The 19914-nt window shown below is 36.0% G+C and overlaps 1 protein-coding gene across 3 annotated transcripts in view; it reads right to left on the bottom strand.

Moving 5' to 3' along the window:
- Positions 1-19914, bottom strand: part of RALYL (RALY RNA binding protein like) — a 389851-nt gene that overhangs the window by 261990 nt on the left and 107947 nt on the right. The window contains exon 1 of one of the 3 annotated variants that reach the window (XM_042035770.1): positions 2512-2584. The exons of the other annotated variants lie outside the window; for them this stretch is intronic. The gene's annotated coding sequence lies outside the window, so the exon portion shown is untranslated. Of the gene's footprint in view, positions 1-2511; positions 2585-19914 lie in introns of those variants that run through there. 3 annotated transcript variants of the gene reach the window in all.

Below are 19914 nucleotides of genomic sequence, written 5' to 3'. Positions count from 1 at the left end.
ATTATAGTTCTAAGAAAATACTTTGAGAACAGATTATAGAGGTACAAGCTTCCTAAAATGTCTATTCTTGAGATGCACATTCACATAGGAGGTAGCTTGGTTAAGGTACTAAAGTCTAGAGGAAGAAAACCTGAACATCAGAAAATGCAATCATTTCTAGTTGAACAGAATCCCATGATCTAAAAATGTGCAAACATGAGTTGTCACAAGGACAAACAGAGAAATCAATAGTGGCTGCCAGTCAATACACAACAAAATATCAGTCATGGTTTACTTCCTGACTCAGTTTGAGAGGTAAACATATCAAAGCATGGATGATGCCCTTCACAAGGATATTTAAACAAGTACTGCATTTTCGGCAGTATAGAAATAGGGCCATGCCCTGGGCTAACTTCCTTACACATGCTCTGAAGGATTGCTTTGTCCCTGCAGATATTGATTCTGGCAGGCAGCAAGGCTGAGGATCCCCTCCCTGGGAAAAATGCTCTGCCCTCATACTGGCCTGCACAGTCTTGCACACACACATGGACATTTGTGCTACTGACATCCAAACAACAGTATGAGCAATCCTTTACTGTCTGCAGCCTCCTAGACACTCTGCCTAAAAACCTGTGACTAATAGGTGAGTAATTAAGTTCTGTTTTCCTAATGATTATGTGTTCAGGTTATGGCTTGATCGATTGTGGTAGGACAGCCTGGGAGAGTTCATCCAAAAAAATGGCCACCAGTATTGCATGGCTTAAAATGTCATTAACCAGCAATATCTTGTACAAATGTCTAAGAATGATATCTAATTTCATCTATCCTTTGTGGCTTCCAAAGCATGCAGGATTTATGGACCAACACTCATGTCATATTTGATCAATTACTTCAGAACAAGCCACGAAGGTGTAGTGTGTGACATTTCCTAGAATAACTCAAAATACCACTCTTCTAAAAAACACCAAATCTATTATTCAGGTGTATTTGCTCATTTTATTGGACTGTCCCACTTAAAAACTATGTCCCAACTTCTCTAGATCAGCCTAAAGATTTACTTCACTGAAACGATGAGCAGTCTGGGAGAAGCAATTTTGTGCCCAGAGTAGTCTGTTTCTGGAAGCTTGTGTTGTGACATAGGGAAAATTTATTCATGTAGAACCAAAAAGGTTTGTTTCTGTATAAGGAAGACCCTGTAATACAGATCAGGTATGACCTCATGGAGAAGCACTTGTTCTCCTGCTGAAAAAACATGCCTGCAGGCCTGGAGGTTTGCCCTGTAGCTGCAGCACTTCAGTCAGCTTTTATAGCAGACAGAGTATCTCAAATTCCCTTATCAGAGAGCTCTCAGAAGTCATGAAGTCCAAGTGGCTTCCAAGTAGAAGAAAGAGATTTCTGCTAACAAATTCAGCTCAATTCACGTGTGGTTGTTATAAAAGCATAACAAGAAGGTTATAGAACCAGAAAAGCCTCAGGTACATGTGGCAGTATTCCCCAGTTATAATTTTACCCCCAAAAGTTGTTTGAATGAGTTGCTCTTAGATACCCAGCTGTAAGGAATATCTGGGATCACTTGTCAGCACCAAATTGATAGTTTATACCAACATTGACTACTGCTATTTATGGAGAGTTCTCTAAAACAACATACTGTGGGTAGAGAAGAAAAAAGATGATAAAAAACTCAGAACCAGGTTATGTATGTGGACTTTTATATTTTGGATTGGAGAAAGTCTGTAATCAATTTTTAAAACTCATATCTGCACAACTGAAACATACAGTCAGAGAAAGTTAGTCACACTGAGCAAAGTGCAATATCATCAAAGCTGAAAGTTCTGAGAAAGCCACTGTACAATTCAAAGGACTATTCATTTCAACAGCTTACAGTTTGATAGTCCAAGGTCATCTAACCTAAAATGAGAAATAGATACAGGTAACTTTAAAAAAAAGCAGGAAAATTATGACATATTGGAAGGAATACCCTGCAGCTACAAGACCTTGGACTGTCACCTCATTAGATTTCAAAGTGTCAGAGGCAGCCAGGATCAATACTTGACTGACGGACCAACATGGAAAATTATTTGAATGTTCCAGAAGTGTGCTGGAGTTTCAACCAGTGGTTTAGAGTCTTCAGATTAGATTTTAAAACAACAGATTCTAAAGCAGAACTTACTATAATTAAAAAATTTATTCTCATATTTAGCCCTCCTCAATATGTGACTGCACCACTTTTTTCCATTCCAAAGTTCATTAGCATAAATAGCTGCCTTTAGACAGGTTGAAAATGCTATTTTATACTTAAACCTCAAGCACTAACAGAATTCAGATATAATGCTTCAATAAGACTGAAATAACTTAATGCCTTTGGTATGGGAAGGTTTATATTTCTAGTAGAAGTAACTTCGGTTTCAGCTTTCCCAAGAACAATCAGTATTTAAAAAATCACATAGTAAAATATTCTTAAAGATAATAATTTAGAAAATTTGTTTAGACTTAAAGTCTTGTTTTAATTTCCAGAAGGTTGAACTTACTTACAGAGTGTTGATTGCTCTAGCAAGCCCGTAGGGACAGAAAATATGATATTTCTTCCACTTTTTTAATTTTGTCATCTAAATACAGATTAACAAAGGAAAACAGATTACTAATAAAGAACTTTCAGCCTTAAACAACAGCTCATGCTAAAGCAGACGCAACTGCCACATAATAGGGGCCAGATTACTTGACTACAGCAGTTTATGACTCTCAAAGGTTTATCAAAAATCATAAAGCAGTAACTTCATTGTTTGCCTTGAGCCAATTAAAACTATGTGCTTAATTCCATAAATATAAGGCAAAGAAATGTATCTCACTATCAATACATACGTAGGTTGTTACACACAAAATTTCAGATGGGAGTTTGGCACACTTTTCCAGGAACTAATAACTTTTAGTTTAATAAGTTTTGAGCCAGAGACAGCTCTTATCTAGGGTAAAGAGTTTTGAATCCTGGATTAAAACTTCATAAACACTCTTAAAATCCATTCTGCAGAATGATGAAGAATGGCCATTACCTTGAAACGACCTTGCAAAGTTCCCCTACTTGTCTCCAGAAGTATTTGTGAAATGCAAGGGTCACAACATGCCACGACTATTTAAATTTCCATATAAACCTGAGCAGTTGCCTTCAGTAGTGATTTTACTGCCTATGCAGGAACAGGCATGTGATAATCAAGGCTATCTCAGAAAGAAATATATAGGAGAAAGCTGCAAGGTATTGAACATTTTTCATCTTTACTTTTGTATGACACTTATTCTTCTTAGTTAGTTTTAGTTTGGTAATAAATAACATATGCTAAGCCTTTTTTGTACAACATTGATCTGTTAAACCTCCATTGCATTACACGTATTTGCATACTCACATCTACCATAAAATTTTGTTGATATATCTGCCAGCTGAAAAGCATCAAAGCTGCCACTGGCTTGAACACAATTCATTAATTTCATTGTTCTATCAAACAACAGTAAAGAAGTAAATCAGATGCTTTGAGGTAACATAGCAGTGCCACTTAACATGACAGTACTGCAATTTCTTATGAACAACATGATATAGTGTAATACAAGAAGACAGAAAACACAAATGATAAAAAACCAATTACTTGCTGATAAAAATATGTAAATATTCTCTTCATACTGACGGTCCATAAAACTGCCTTATAGCTAACAGCAAGATGAAGCTTAGGTCTCAGACAACATTTGATATATGACAAAATTTCTTAAATTCTTTTGATCTGAGCCCCATAATGATCCCCTCAAGGTTGCAGGCTTTATACCTGACAGATCATTGTTTTATAGTTTAATACATTCTCTTCCAACAAAGCAGTGCATAAACAAGTGCTTTAGCAATTAAACAAATGTTGCAGGGGCATGTAATGGTACCCATACCTCATTTCTATGAGCATGGTTATCTATATAATAGAGCTAATTGCTCCCACAGTGAGGGACAGCATGGACTTCTGCCAGCCCTGTTTAAAGGAGCCTTCTACTGTGTGTGACTAGCATGAAAAACAAACAAATTCGCTGTGCAGCTACAGAAAGTCTCAGAAGTGCTCTGTCCTCTAGAAAGCGTGAAATAATAGCAGTGGCACATCTGGCCCCTCACAACAGGTGGAGAGAGTAATTAAGTTTATGAAAGGCAGGGCCCTCTGAGTAAAATCTATGGGGTTTGTGACAAATTCATTGGACTAAGAAGCCCTCTTAAGCTCCTGCAGGCATTTTTCTCTTCTTCTGTGAAGCAGAAACTAGCTATAAACAGGAACAACTCCAAAAGATAGTATACACGGATAAGGGAAGCTTAATCTGGAGTCCCGAATAAATCAAAACTCCTCAAGCAACAGACATATTGATTTTAACAGCTTTATTAACTGGCTAAGAGAGTTATAGCAGGAGTAAGAAACTAGACTTTGTTATTCCGGAAATCCTTCCATTTTGATTTTTCTAAGGTGTCAAACAGCAGAAATTATTTTGATAATAAACTAAGCAAATAAAAAAGACGAATTAAATAATCTAAGGTAAATTTCAAGCAAAAAAAGGAACTGAGACCAGTATCAGGTACCTCTGTTCCACAGCATCAGGCAAGAAGAACTCTCTGTATATTTATATGGGGATTTCTGAGGAATTTCATCAGGTTGATAAAGAAATTGAGGGGGATGTTAGTATGTAAATGAAGAGGGTTACTTGAAACAGAAACGCAATGAGAATTTTCTATTGTTCCAGTGAAGAGAAATATCATTATTTCTAAGATATGAAATCCTTTTAACCATATACTTCAGGAAATTGGGAAAATTAACATTTAAACTCAATTACAGCATATTGGAGTACAAGTTCTTAGATTGAAATGCTTCAGTAACAGAGAATAAAGAAGGCTGTAGAAAAAAAAAAGAGGAGTTTCTAAATAAATGAATGAATAGTGATATTAAACTGCTTTAGTAGAAGTAATTAGTGAACAGGCAGTTGTCAAGGCATCTATCTTTAGCTTAAGTTTGTATTAGATGGTACAGAGCTGGCAATAAAAAGCATCAGTGATTTCTTGAGTTTCAGTAAGAAAACAGCAATAGTTTGTGCAATGGCAAACTACTCTTCTGCCTTACTCTGGGAAGTGTAACAGTGACATTTTTGCTTCTCAGAAAATTTGTTCAGAAACTGCAGTCCACTAACTACCACTTAACAGTGAGAAAGCAGCCACAGGCTTCCAGTCAAATGGAAACTAGACCTCTGAACATAAATTAAAAGGAACAAATAATATATAAATATCTGTTTATGTGTGAATATATGCATTTCTTTATGCAAATATATATACATACATGCATTTCAGAGAGTATGTTAACATGCTGTTCCCTTATCTGGGTACATAATCAAAGAGAAATAATTTGAGGCTGAAATTTTCTGCTCTGAGCTTGTACCATGTGGATAAGCCTGTTGATTCAAATGAGTGTGTCCTGAGCATCTTAGAGAAGGCTGGAGAGCTGCACTGGTGCAGTAGTGTGATGCTTACATAAAACATTTTTTCATTATACCAATCAACTTTTATTACCGAAGAAAATCAGTTCAGTTGCAAAAAACATTTAGTGTGTCAGCAAAATAATTTTCTGTTCAGCCTTTAAGTTTTTCAAAGAAAGGGCAGTCAACTTGTTTCTTGCCAGCAAATCAAAACGAAAAGCCATTACAATTTTGTAGCAGTTTCAAAGGCAAACTGCCGTAAAAGATTTTAAGCAAAGTTCCTGAAATCTGTTTTTGTGTTGTTAAAACAGGCTAACATAATTTGAGAAGTATGAGTTTAGTAAACAACAATATTCTCATACACCATAGAACACTGAGGACTCCAAAGGTATTGGTATATAAAGTCTACCAGCAACCTTTATACACCTAAGTGGTTGATTCTAAAGATTGTCATGTGACAACAAAATTAAAATTTTTGATCCTTATTTCCAGTACCAATACACCATCAAGAATAAAAAGTAACCTCTTTTAACTGATAGCAGTCTAACTGTTGTAGGAAGGAGAACAGTAGAGGTAAGGTTTGTGAGCCTCTTCATTAGTGTCATTCTGCTGTGGACTGGATAAAGGTACAGCAGTGCTTTGCAAACTGCTGAGAAGCAGCATAGACAGCACTCATGCCACATGCCAAAACACAACTCAGCACAGGATTAGTCCATAATGTGTACTAAAGGATGGTGCAGAGCAGCCCAGTGATGATAGGTGAGGGAGAGTCTCTGGGGAGCCATTCCTTCTTGTACGGTGATACTCACAACCAGAACAGAACAGCAGCCTTAGGACCATCCACAGCCAATTTAAAGGATGATTTCTATTGGTAGAAGTTATCTGTAGAACTTGGGCATGGTGTTATGCTGAGGAAAAAACACTCCTTAACCAGGGAGGTCTATCAACTGATGCTGGTCAACCCTGCACTCCACTGCAGGAAGTTCACTTTCTGATGATTTTTCCAATTGGCTTTATTTGGGCTTTCCTCTTTTGAACACTAACTGTGTCATGGGTTGCAGTGTATTCTATTACCATCCCCATCAGCCATTGAAATCAGGTGGGGCAGTGTTTCCTTGCCTCCTCCCCCCAGACTATCTTGCTGTTAATTGCCCATCATTGTCCTGCCCCATGACTCAGAGATAACTCCCTCCGGACTATCTTCTGTTAATGAGCCTAATCAACACTTTGCCTCATGACTCATTACCCCATTGTGAGATGCTCCACCCAGAGGGAGGAACCAAGCATCCCATCGCGGATATAAGCTGAGGCTGAACACCAGAGACATGGGCTTCCCACTGGATTTCCAGAGGACAGGAGCGACACAGCCACCATTGGACTTCCTGAGGAAGAGCAGACTGTTTTACTACAGGATCACTGCTTCAGAGGACTGCAGCCACCTTTCTACCAGACTGCTACCACCACCCTGCCTAACAGGGTGTCAGGTTGTACCTTGACTCTGTCAGTTTGACAGTGTTTTCTTTTACCTTTGTTTTTTTCCTTTTTCTTTAATTTCCATTAAATTGTTATTCTGACTTCGTGCCTCCCACTGGTTTGTTTTCAAACTAGTACAAACTGTCAACAGAAAGCTACTGCAACAATGGCTAATGCGATTCCGCAATACAGAAGAAAGAGATTTTCAGGCAGGATGACTCTCTGTACAACACTGAGACAACAGTCTGTACTGCATCCAGTTTTTACACTTAAAAAATGGAAAAATTTAAATAGGTTATCCTTGGCTTGCCATGTATGAGGACTTGCTTCTGCCCTGAAAAAAGCTCAAGTGATATAAATATGGCACACAGCAGTACATAGAAAACTGCTGTGTAAAAGTAGAAAATACAATTTTTCTTATGTCTAAGAAACAGCTGTGAAAGTCATGAGTAGGAGTTGGACTCCCAGCTGAACACTTGATAAACATTTAATCAATGGTGGTTAAAGGATGTGAAAAACTCCATTGCTAGATGTATTGTTTCCCATAAATTGATCTAGGATACCTTTTAATCAGAGCTTACTCAGCTGTATAGAGAGATGACTGAGGAAGTAATTTTGTGAGCTGTTATATAGGGCTGCAACAGAAACATTAATAGTCCCTCTGACATTCAGGTCCATGAATTCCTGGAATAGATCTTAAAATGTGAGAGTGGCATGCTCATTTTTCTTTTCCATAGAGAAAGGTTGTCCTGGACATGAAATCCACATAGTTTTGCTGCACTAGGAGCAGGGTTTATAATCCTCACAGGGGAGGTAATGTTGGTAACAAGAATTGAAAGCACTGCATAGGATGAGATATGGCTGAAGAGACAACGCTCAGAAGAATGCAGGCTGACAGAAAGGAGCCAAGAGGAAAAATAGGATTTGATGAGGCTGATGTGGCACAAGGGAAACACAGCAGCCAGGAAAGCCTTGTGGGCCAAATGAAATTAATGTCACCAAGCTAGCCTAGGTACATAGCTCTCAGAGTGCTGTGTGGGGTCCAAAAGATAAAATGAAAAGGATGGGGTGATAGGAAAAGCAGCCTTTCCATAAATAGAATATTTTAGAAATAAAATCACATGCAGAAAATATAATATAAGAAAAGCAAAGCTGCCTGTTTTTAGACAATTCACATGATCCACAATACAGATGAGCAAATTTCTGTCTCTGGACCACTGTAGTTATTCTCCAAGTCAGTAAAAGATTCAGTATTACTTGTGTGTTTCTCCAAAGAGTTAGTCTGTGCACAGGCAGGGATTTGAATAATTTACAGTAGAATGTCATTAATCCTGCTACTCCAGGACCTTATCAAAGTACAGATTAATGAGAGGTCATGTAACTTCAATGTGCTACTGCTAGCACAAGCAATCACTCTGCCACTGAACTATTATACTTCCTTACTGAGCATGAACATTTCAATGAAAATAACAACTTTGGGTGGCTGTACAAGAAAACAAGCTTTTTACCAGAGATCACAGTGACTTAACAACTTTGGGCTAAGCTAATTTAGATAAATTAGATCTGGAATATTTATGTTCCACCATATGAAAGTTAAGGAGCAGAGTTAAATAAATAGACAGATAGATAAATCTGACAACGCTATCCTCAACTATGTCCTTAAAACTGCCTTTTAAGGATTCTCTGTTCCACAGACTAAAGAATCAAAAGTATGGCCTGCATTTCTCTAAAGCTAGTGCTAACACCTTGATCTGAGAGAGTCTTTTCCCTTCACTCCAGCTGTCTTGCAAGGCAGAGATTTCCTAGCACCAGGGCACCAGAGGGAGTTTTGTGCCTAGCACAGCCCCAGCACGTGCAGCTGCGCCGGGGCTGCTGTGAGTTCGCGGGCAGGCAGTGCCCGATCCATAGCGCCGACTCCATCGCTGCGTCTCCGCATCGGCCAGCGCACGCAGACTGTGCTGCCTGGCAGCACAAGAACGTGATTTTAATGGACTTCATTAATGCTAACAACTCCACCTGTAAAAGCACTGTAAATTCAAATGACTGCACAGTTGTACTCTCTGACTAAAGTCGATATAATACTATATATAGCAATATTCAATCAGCAAAATGGTTGCTGATGGTTAAAATGTTTACTCAGCCACTGGAAGAACAGGAACTGAGATTCAATGAACTGACAGCCTACAGTACATATAGTTTCTGAACTGACCCTTTGTATGTACACTAGCTTCCCAGATGAAAGAAGATAATCAGCATTTAAAAGAATTTGCTTTGCTGTGCTGAGCTAATATTGACTACTGGACTGCAGACATACACTGAAAACAGCCACAGGGAAACAGCTACTCTTTCATTTCAGCTCTGTCCACGAGGTAACACTAATATGATACTACACAGAAGTGAGTGGAGGAGACAAAGTACAGACATCATACTTTGATGCAGTGTCCAAATGATGCTGACCAGGTAGCAGGACAAGGCAGTATTCCTCTTTGCATGAGCAGAATTAACATTAATTTTGCTGGAACTTCACCTCTACTAGATGATTAAAACTAAACCTCATCTCAGTGACAATACCACAACTTTGAAGCAAAACATTAAGAAATGTATTTGAGGAGGTACATAAAATTCTAGAAAATAATGATGATTAATGAAAAGATGACAGGGTTAACTAAAAAGGGAAACTTTAAAGATTGTAAAACCAAAAATGTTCTGTTAACTCAGAATTGGATTAGAGTGTTCTAAGTGCTTCAGGACTCGACACCATGTAAAGGCTGATTTATACTCCAGGCATCATAATGCCTACCTACTTCAGAATGACAAATAGCACCATGCTGAGATCTCAATGGCAGCCCCAGAGCACTAACAGCAAATGTCTTCCATCTTAATATCTGAGCCTCTGCAATTCTCCTCACTTAAAATTCTGAGCACTTAACTTTTCTCGTTGCATCTAAATCCAGATACAAAAACCTTCAAATCAAACTATTTACCTCAAGTGAAATCTACCCTGAATAATTCATAAGCAGCAAGGAGTCTGAAACTGAACGAGCTGAAGAGTGCGTTAATGAAGTCTAGAGTTTAAAATATAATGGTATAAAAGTTATTATGGATCTTTTCTAACCTTATAAGAAAGAATATTGGTGTCTGTAACAATGAAAGATCCCAATGAACAGGGAAAGAAACACAGTTCAGGTGTCTTGTTGTCAGTGACTGATGCTGCTAACAGAATCACACCGATTACTACAGAGAAAGAGCTGCTGTTTGAAGCAATTCCTGATGAAGGAGCTGAAGTGTTCAGATTGATTCTTATTCATCCTGCCCCTGCGAAGAAGTATTGATCCTAAAAATAGCTATAAGAAACTGCAATTCAATTAGAATAAAGTACAAAAGTCAAGAAAATGCACAGAAATGCAGGACACATTATGATGACACTTACCTAACGAGAATTTTTGACTCTTTAAGACAAGGCAAAAAAATCACTTATTATGTCATTTCGCTGTGAGGATCAAGGTCTTGTATTTTCCTGTTTCAGCAAATCCTCTTTATAAAATAGATACTACTGAAATGTACGGTTGATTTGTCTGGGATATCGGTGACAAGCCAGCACTGTCATCAAATGGAATCTGCTTTCTAAGCTGGTTGCTAACTTATTTTGAATTTTGTTCATCTTAACCACTTATCCACAAGTGAGAATAGGAGATGGAGAGAGAGGTTCTGAACTAAAAAGCCAGCAATAGCCTTACCTGTTACAAATTCAGGGAAATTGGTGACTTCAGCCAAGTTCTTCTGCATTGCTGACAAATAATGAGTTCATTCTTCTGTTACTGATTAGCAACATAGGTGCACACATAGTCTGATTACTTTGAACTAATGGGAGTGAGTAATTAGATTTTTTTTTTTTTTTTGTGTAGCACCAGATCATATAGTTCAGATGGTATTTTCAGCAATTTTCTTTTTTTTACACAATGGAAAAATAGCATTCTTTCATAAACTTGGCTGCTGAATAAAAGTACGTTTCTACCTCAATAATGAGAGTATAAATCTTACTTTTGGAGAATAGTACACTTGTGATAAAAGTCTTTCAGAAACCGGCATTTTCCTGAAAAGCACTAGTGAAGGTGCAAATATATAGCACTGTTTGCTATAAAGGCAAACTGGAGAAGAATTTTTGAGTTTTGAAGTACTTATTATTTGAGTCTGACTCAACTGTAGTAAAGCAAAGTAGTTAACACTTTTGTATACATTTAGAGTATTAATGCATGAAAACTGTTTGCTGATTAGTATATTTTGAAGATGAGGTACATGCAGATGTCTGCTTAATTATGGAGAAAGAAGATGGGTTTCTGCATAAGACTTGGGACATGCAAATTAGGTTTTCAGATCAAAGACTTTCGAAAGGCAAGTCAATTTTTTCAGGTCTTATTTCCCCACTCTTGTATATATTTCTTGGAATCCTGAAAGGATAAGGAACCTTTCTATATGTCTGTTAACAGGGACTACAGATACATATAAGAAAAATTTAATAGCATTCATTGTAAATAATGCTGTTCAGAGATAAACATTTTAAATACAGAAACACTATGAAATTATTCAGGATCAGATACAAATCACAATCACTTGACAAAACAGTCCTTTCTAGCATCAAGGTGATCTTTTGTGATATATATATTAATCCATAGATAACTCTAGTAAGATGTATTTTAAGTGAACTTTTAGCGCCTACTTTTGAGACATTTGGGTATAATTATCATTATATATATATAATTTAAATGTGCCTCTTCTCCCTCTGCTTAAATAGTACAAATTAGTTGGCAGTTCTAGGAGCAAAGGTAAAGAGGGGTACTCTTTCTCAGGACTCCAGTGCAGAAAATGTGGTTGAATTTGTCTTGACTGAGGAATAACTACATAATGAGGATTCACTGAAAATGCATCTGGCCCTATGCCTGTCAAAATCTTCAAGTCCCATGCCTTTATATGCCAATGTAGACAAATCACATGTTGGAAAGAGTAAGGTCCAGAAAACCCCCTCATTTATTTACAGCAAAGACTTTGTCCATGTTGTTGCAGGTCAAGAAAAATGAACATGAGTGCTGATGGCAAGGAGCTTCACTTGAGAATCTGGTCTGTGCTTTGAAGTCTATGAAATGGAGAACTAAATGTAATTCTGTGAGGTGGAAATAAGCTGAGGAAGGACTGCTTCTCAAGTTTGTTTAGTCTACTATCCTGAAGGAGTCACCATCTCCACCCTCCATGATTAACTCATGAGATAAAGGGATTCCCTGCAGCAACCAAACCCAATGCAGAAAATGGTCTGAATAACATGAAGAGTACAGAGGATGAATGACATCACCCTTGGACTTTGTATGGGAGAAAAGGGAGGAAAAAGAAACACTGTCTAAATTCTGGTATTTCTAATTTGACATGCTCACCTCTACTCCTTTTAAATAAAAATAAAAATGAAACACACACTTTTCTCCTTTTAAATAAAAATAGGGTCACTCAAATTATCCAGCCTGTGTTGGAAATTTCTGTCTCATATCAGAGACATATCAGGCTGGCAAAGGGATGCATTTGTGAAGCTACCTTGCATTCTACTAGGACATGCTCAGTAATGTACCCTTTATAGGTCAGTTCAGAGAATGATCTCCTTACTGCTACTTTGTACTCCTCCCTGTCCAGTTTGTGATACAGAAAGTCTCTCACCGGACTGAACTCTTGCAAAGGGAGACTCCTGCCATATGTGGGCAGAGGGGCAAGCATAACTCACCAAGTAGCTATGCTTTAAGGGCCAAGTGCCCCAAGTTATCAAAAAAGACTGTGTTCAAAACTCTGCTAAACTACATAAAAAGTCTTCAGAGAAAAACCAGAACAAGCCTAGGTGAACAAAAGCAGAAAAATGGTGCCATCCCACCCTCCATTCAGAGCTCTTTTTCTTCTGGGAAACTGCAGCATTAAAAAAAAAAAAAAAATTCCTACCACCATCTGTGTTTATCTTGCAGTTTTGCTTTCAAAGTAAGTCATGCTAAAGAAAGTTTCAAAACTTTTCTTAGCCATGTTTTATCAAAGTAAGAGCCTTTCCCCATGAAAGGTAAATAATCTTTCTGATTGTTAACTTTCACAGTTTACTGTTTTTTTATCATATTGTTTGTTCTGGACATAACAGCATTAAAGATTACTTGGTGGTCACAGCTCACCTTCGCTGGTAATGTTCTAAGTGATCATTGAAATGTATTTCAAGATTTGGCTTCTGTATCTCCAGTCCATGTTATTAAACAAATGAACAAAATGGATGAGAAATAACTTTAGAAAATGTCAATTAAGTAACCATCGTAAAAGAACTGATAGTCTCAGATGATCTATGCAATAGGTACAAAATCCACTCTCCCACCGAATTATTGCATACCTTTCACATCAGTAGCAAAAATAGCAATTACGCTTTTGTGGATATCTAGTTTATCAGCCTGTTTTGCCTGCAATCGGTGTGAATGAGCCAAGGAGATAGCTTTACCAACTTTACACCCTTTGTTTATGGAAACGTGTTCTCAAACTGCTCTTCCACATGGTGACACTTTTGCAACTGCAGCCACACTTTAAGCAAACTACAGAAGGCATCTGCTGAGCTTCACAGGAATATGCAAGGAACAGTATGGCAGGATAACACTAGTTTTATGCCAAGTTACTGGCACAGACTGTTTTAATGGCTAGAAAAATCAAGAAGGCATACAAAAATCCTATTCTAGCTTCAATAAGGCAAAGCAAACATCACCACCTGAAAGGATTAGAATACCAAATGAAATTACCTTAGAAACAAAGACTGCTTTCAAGCGGATAACAGTATAATCCCTTTATGAAAGTGTTTCTACACGAAGTACTTTCTCCTTCTGAAACATTGCTTCTTCTCCCCCCCACATCTTCACATGAATGACTCATGTGCTGTAAAACCCTTCAGGCCAGAAATCTTCTATCTATACATGTAAGTAATTCAAAGAAAGAGAGAATTTATTTGCTCTGATTTCCTGCAAATCTCTGAGGATTTAAAACAGAACAAGGCCTGAATTCCCACTCTCTTGGTCTCAGGGCTGCCATTGTGAAACAAATCCAGTAGTGACAGTGATATTATACCTCTGCATTCAAGTTTAACAATGATTTTACTAAACTTTATTTCTAGGGTTTCTAAAATTTATTTCATCTTTTATTGATCCACAGGAAAACATAATGCTTAAATATTACAGTTGCTGCTTATTTAATGTTTTAGAAGATTTAAACCCATATATATAAAAAAAGTTAAGTCTTATTAGCTGTCATTTCAGAAGATCCAGAACTATATTTCCAATCATGTATTGGGAAAATGGTGATTCTTTGGGAAAACACTGAAACTGTGATGCAAACACAAATTTTGTGATTCTGCAAGCTGGTAGTTCTTCTAATATAAATCTGTATGTAAATTTTACCTTCTTAGATTTTATTATTCACTAAGGATTCAAATAAATTATGTATGATTCATGCAATAACTCTTAAATTCCGTATCACTGAAAATCTGAGCTTACAGGTGTTACCAATTATATAATTTTCAGGGTGATCTGCCTCATTAATGCATTCTACTTGTTCATCTGCATGCATGATGTTTGGGATTTGGCAAATTAAAAGCTTTAGATATGATAAATTGTGAAATAGAAGACCTTTATAATCATGGAAATAATGTTTTCAGAAGATATTTTGAACATTCCTACTGTTCCAAAGTTTACCTAATACATGTCTTCCACAACAGCTTTGTAGGAAATTTGTGTAAAGAAAAATTAGATATTTTTTTTTTATTCATTATTCAATGCTATTGAAAACTAGAATCTAACATATCAAGCTTAAAATAAAGAATTCAAGTATTTGGAAAGTCTATATTTCATTGATCTTGCTGCTTAGTTATACTTTGGATCAGAAAAAAAATAATCCCATCTGTTTTTCAGTTCATTGACCATAAAATCTTTAAAGATTATTTTTTTATATCCCTTATAATGACTTTTTTTCCTTTTAAGTTCCAAGTGTACCATAATTTTTTAAAAGGTAGTCCTTAGTCCTTGATAGTCTGTTCAATCAACTTTAGTGACACAGAAATTTAGAAGTTTCCTACCTGGTGATGAGTAACCATCATTTTTGGAGCAAATAGTGTTCAGAGAGTTTGGAGGAGTTAGGATGAAGTGCTGGACAGACAAGAAATACAAAAGTTCCCATTCATTTTTCTGCCGAATACATTATGTTTCCTGATTAAAATATGAGTATAGTAATCAGAATTATGGTGTTACGGTTGTGTAAAGAACACTTGTATATCCATTTTTATTTTTGCCATCTTGTGTTTGCTCTTTTATTGTTCTTTCCAGTCTTTTATATCGTATTTCAAATTATGAATTAAACAGGTTGCATCTAGAACTGCCAATACTGTTGATTCAATAACTTCTACTGAATTCTTTAAATCACTATCAGGGACTTCTTTCTTAATCCTAAAGTTCAAATAATTGATGCAGTTTTAATATTAAATATTAAGTGATAATTATTATTTTATTACAATTATACAAATAAACTCCTAAGTTTAATAGTTTTTAAAAAACCCTGCTAGTTTAAGTAAATATCACCTTTCCCTCTCATCTACAAAAGATGTGCATATTTTGTAAGGCTGTTTTTGCATGCCAAATGTCTTCAGAGCTTGCTTTCTGTTTTCAAACACAGTGAATTTACAAGCACACATTATCAAATGAGGCCATCCATGTAGTAAGAATTTTATAATGCTAGTCAGAAATTTTTGCCTAGCAAATATCAGCATTTATTAAAATCTAACCCGTGATATTTCACTGGGAAGAGGAAAAATTTTCTTGGCTATTATATGCTTGGCTTTATATCAGTTTTCCTAGCTTTAGAATTACTTGAAGAGTGCTTCAGAATTGGTTTTGTTTTGTTTTCTTTTTACTTTTACTTCCTATTTCTCTTCTCATAGGTTTTATTTTTGATTGTTTGAATGTAGCTGTTCTCACACTGGTTGCCTAAATATATTGCAGACCTTTCTATGCCTCCAGCAAGAACACCATCAAGTTATGAGGATAACACACTCTCCCCTTTCTGCCATAAGGAATCTCAGAGACAATCAATGAAAAGCCATCGTTTGCAGTTAGACCCTATCTGCCTTTCTGGAGAGGAAAGCTGGGGATGCAAATAACATTTGCAGAGCAAGATTTCACTTTCAGAAGAAGGATTAGAGAACAGTTGTTGAAAACTGTAAAACCAACATTAGAGGAAAAGAGAAGCCAGTGGATGGCCAGAAACTACAGTTGTGATTTGGGTTATTTACAGTATCCCGTGAAATAATTGAATCATTGTTCACCTGAGCATAGAGGCTGACTGATGTGCAGGCTGAAGGTAAAGGGTATTTGTCCTAAAACCAAAATCCCAGCTGCTTTTTGTTTCACCAGTGCTGCAGACATGAATTTTGTGTTCTTTTAGACAGATCCCATACTCTAAAAGGGCACAGTGTGACCTTAAGAGACTTATTTTAAAAGAGAGTAAGAAACTTGTCAAAAGAGGCATGTTAATATACTGCTTGGAGTTCCAAAGATGAAAATGTCAAAGAATTTGTTTCACCAGCTACTTTTTCTTTCAGTATAGACTAAAGAAATTAAAATCTTTACCTTCTGAATCAGTGGGATACATCCCATCAATTTCAATAGCATTAGAATTTTTTTCCAATATTTCTTCAGATTTTTTCCTATATTTCTTCTCCATTCATATATGAAGAGATGCACAGCACTGAAACATGCCTCATGTCTGATGTGGCAGGAAAAATCACATACAAAAAATCATTTACAAGCCTTAGTAAGCTTATAAGAAAATATTCCTTCACTGTAAAACTCAGTACCTATAGAAGATCCTTGATTTAAAATATGGGTTTATGAGAATTTCTCTCTTATATAACTTAAAAATCCCCTTAGCTCTTTGTGACTGCCAGGTCCTAAAAACTGAGGTCCAGAAAAAAAGACTGATTGATTACAAAGTTCTCCATGTGGCCCATTCTATGAGCTTTTTGCAGCTTGAGATAAGCATATGTATTGGTGTATTACTGTTAGCTCCACTGAACTTCAGTTGGACCAATTTTCCCAGAAAGTCATGTTCACTGAAAGTACTGCTGTATTTTTTAAAAGCTACAAATTTACAGCTAATATGAAAAATTTTAAAATCTTATTCTTATAATGGATCTTAATAACAGCTTACAGACAGTAATTAGTCAGTTTATCCCTAAAATCAAAATAATGAAGGAGGTTATGGCTCAGTAGCACTCTTAGTAACTCTAGGTCCTGCTCAAGTCCCTTACGCCACAAATCCCAACCATTATAAGTTCTTCTTTCTGACTTTCACCCCTATCCTTCTACCCTCTGCATATCCATCAGGCAACTGCTACAGAAATGACAAATATTAAAAAAAAAAATTAAAGAATATATACATATCTATATACCTATACACAAGTATGCGTATCTTTCCAAGCTGCTGACAGAACACTCTTCCCTATGCAGACTTCCCCAAACAAAGCTTTCCTCCTTCTAGCTGGGAATATGAGAAGGAATGGAGTGACAGGATAAAGTGTGGGGAAGTAGACTAGCATGGAGAATTTTGCAATGTCATGAGACATATCACAGCAAAAAAGGCTAAAAGCATGAGAATAAAACCCTCTACAACATTTGAAGATTGCTGCCTGAAGCACAAAATAAGCTACACATTCTTTCTCACAGTTCTTTACTGTCTGAGCTATATTAATATCCAACCCACATGATGTTGGCCTCACTGCTTTTTGGTCATATAGCTCCCAGCTGCTTTTCAGCCATCTTATTCAGGCTGTACTTACAAAAAACCCCAAACGAAACTAAACCAAACCAAAAAAACCCAAAAAACCAAACAAATAGAAAACCCCAAAACAAAACAAAAAAAACACAAACAAGCCAAAAAACAAAAAAAAAACCCATGAGGTTTTTTTTTTGCTTTTTTATGTGCCACCTTAAAGCAAAGCCCAAAAACTCTTGAATTCTTCAGACTACTGGTGTACTACTGGGGTTACTGTAACAGTTATTTTCCACCAAACCTTTCTCCCTCTTTAAAGAATTAGACTAGAACTAATAAGTGAAGATAACTATAGTCTCACATGTTTCTACGTATTTTATATTTTTTCCTAATAAAGTCATTATTATTACCAGAGGAGACCAACATTTAGTTCTGGATAAATTAATATAGATTTAAATTCAAGCAGTTATATACTAGCCAGTGGAAAAAGAAGGGTATTTACAAGTGAAGATAATTTATGTTATTTGCACATTATGAGTGTAATTTTTGGCATGAACCACCTAGCTAGATCTGTATAAGATAATATATAAGGGTCAATCAACAAGGAATTTTATGGACAGGGTGCTGGAATCCAGTCACCAAATATGAATGGAATTGGAAAAGGCTACCTATTACATTGATACCTAGATTTTGTTATATTTTGTATTGGTTAAAATGACATACACACAAGAACAAACCTAACTAATAAGTAGAGATATGAAAAGTATTATGGAATTACTACCTAGCACCCTAGGGTTTAAAAAATTCCAACACAGGTTTATTGTAAAAATTGTACATTAATCATATATCCTGAGCCTAATTCTGTTAAGATTAGGAAAAAAATAAAAAGCAATTAAAACAAAAATCAGTTCACCTAGTGAAAAGTGCATCCACTCAAAGTCTTTTAAAATAATTTCCATGAATTTTTAAACATCAGAACGCCATTTGAGTGAATCAAAATTAGGAGTTTTCATAATGTTGTAAGACTGAAAGATATAATAAAATAAAAATGTTCATAATTTTTACCCTTTCATTGTAACTACTGTTTACTTTTCACAAAAGAGATTCACTATATTGTGTCCTTTCACATATACACACATATACATATGTATATACATGGGAAAATTTAGAAAATAATGCTTTGTTTCATGTGGCTCAACTGCCTTCAAAATGTGTTATTTTGTTTCTATTGTCTTTCTTTTTGGAAAGAAAAACATGCACTAAGCACACTATTTTGTGTAAGCTTTTTAAAAATATCTGTACAGTGAAGTTCTTTACTAAACAGTATAATTCCAGTGTATTTATTCAACATATTTCTGATTCAATTTAGTTCTGAGCTATATTATTTGCTTTACATGCATAAACACATTGTTACTCAAGAAAGTACAACCTAGCATCTCCTTCCTTGCGATTTCACCTTTTCTGAATATCTGAGCTATTTTCATTAATCTCGATTTTCTCTCTGTAATGCATACCACAGGAAAACACATCAACAAATGAAAGGGAACTCTGATAATCTACAATTATCAAAACTGAAATACCTGGCCTATTTTTGAGACAGGTAAAGTGTTTGATCCTCTCTATAGGCCAGTATTCATCAGCAGGCTGAATCTGTATGTACTTAGCATAATGATTTGTATTATTCAAGTGTTTCAAAAAGATGAAATAGTTTTCTCTAAGAATGACTTTGATTCAGCAGCAGAATGATACATGTTAATATTCAGCAAGAACATGGCTAGGTGGAATTGATTAAAATATATTCCCAACTGTTTTTTAAATAAATCTTTTTAGAATTTTTTTTTAGATTTTACATTATGAAAGTAACTATATATTATTAATAAGGCCCTCAGAAATTCCATCTAAAGTAGTATGGGTCAAGTGCTTCTGCCATAGTTACACATACAAAAATATTATATTTTTAACTAACTAAAACATTGGAAATGACAACATAGTATATTTTATATGCATCTAGACCATTTATATAGAAGTAAGCACAGTGTTCTGGGAAAATATCAGTGTTCTCCAACAGGATTTAAGTACTGGCCTTGATCCCCAAGCTAATTGCAACACTTAAAACTTTGCATTTCTAGTGGAGTGAGTGATGATAATTTACATCTGATAAAAAGAATACATGTATCAAGTGTA

This window comes from Corvus kubaryi, unplaced genomic scaffold (assembly GCF_017639235.1).
Source record: "Corvus kubaryi isolate FWS band 111438036 unplaced genomic scaffold, C.kubaryi_AGA036_p1.0 37385, whole genome shotgun sequence".
Lineage (NCBI taxonomy): Eukaryota > Metazoa > Chordata > Aves > Passeriformes > Corvidae > Corvus > Corvus kubaryi.
Note: the sequence above shows the minus strand (reverse complement) of the source record. Positions and strands in the feature narration are given on the sequence as shown.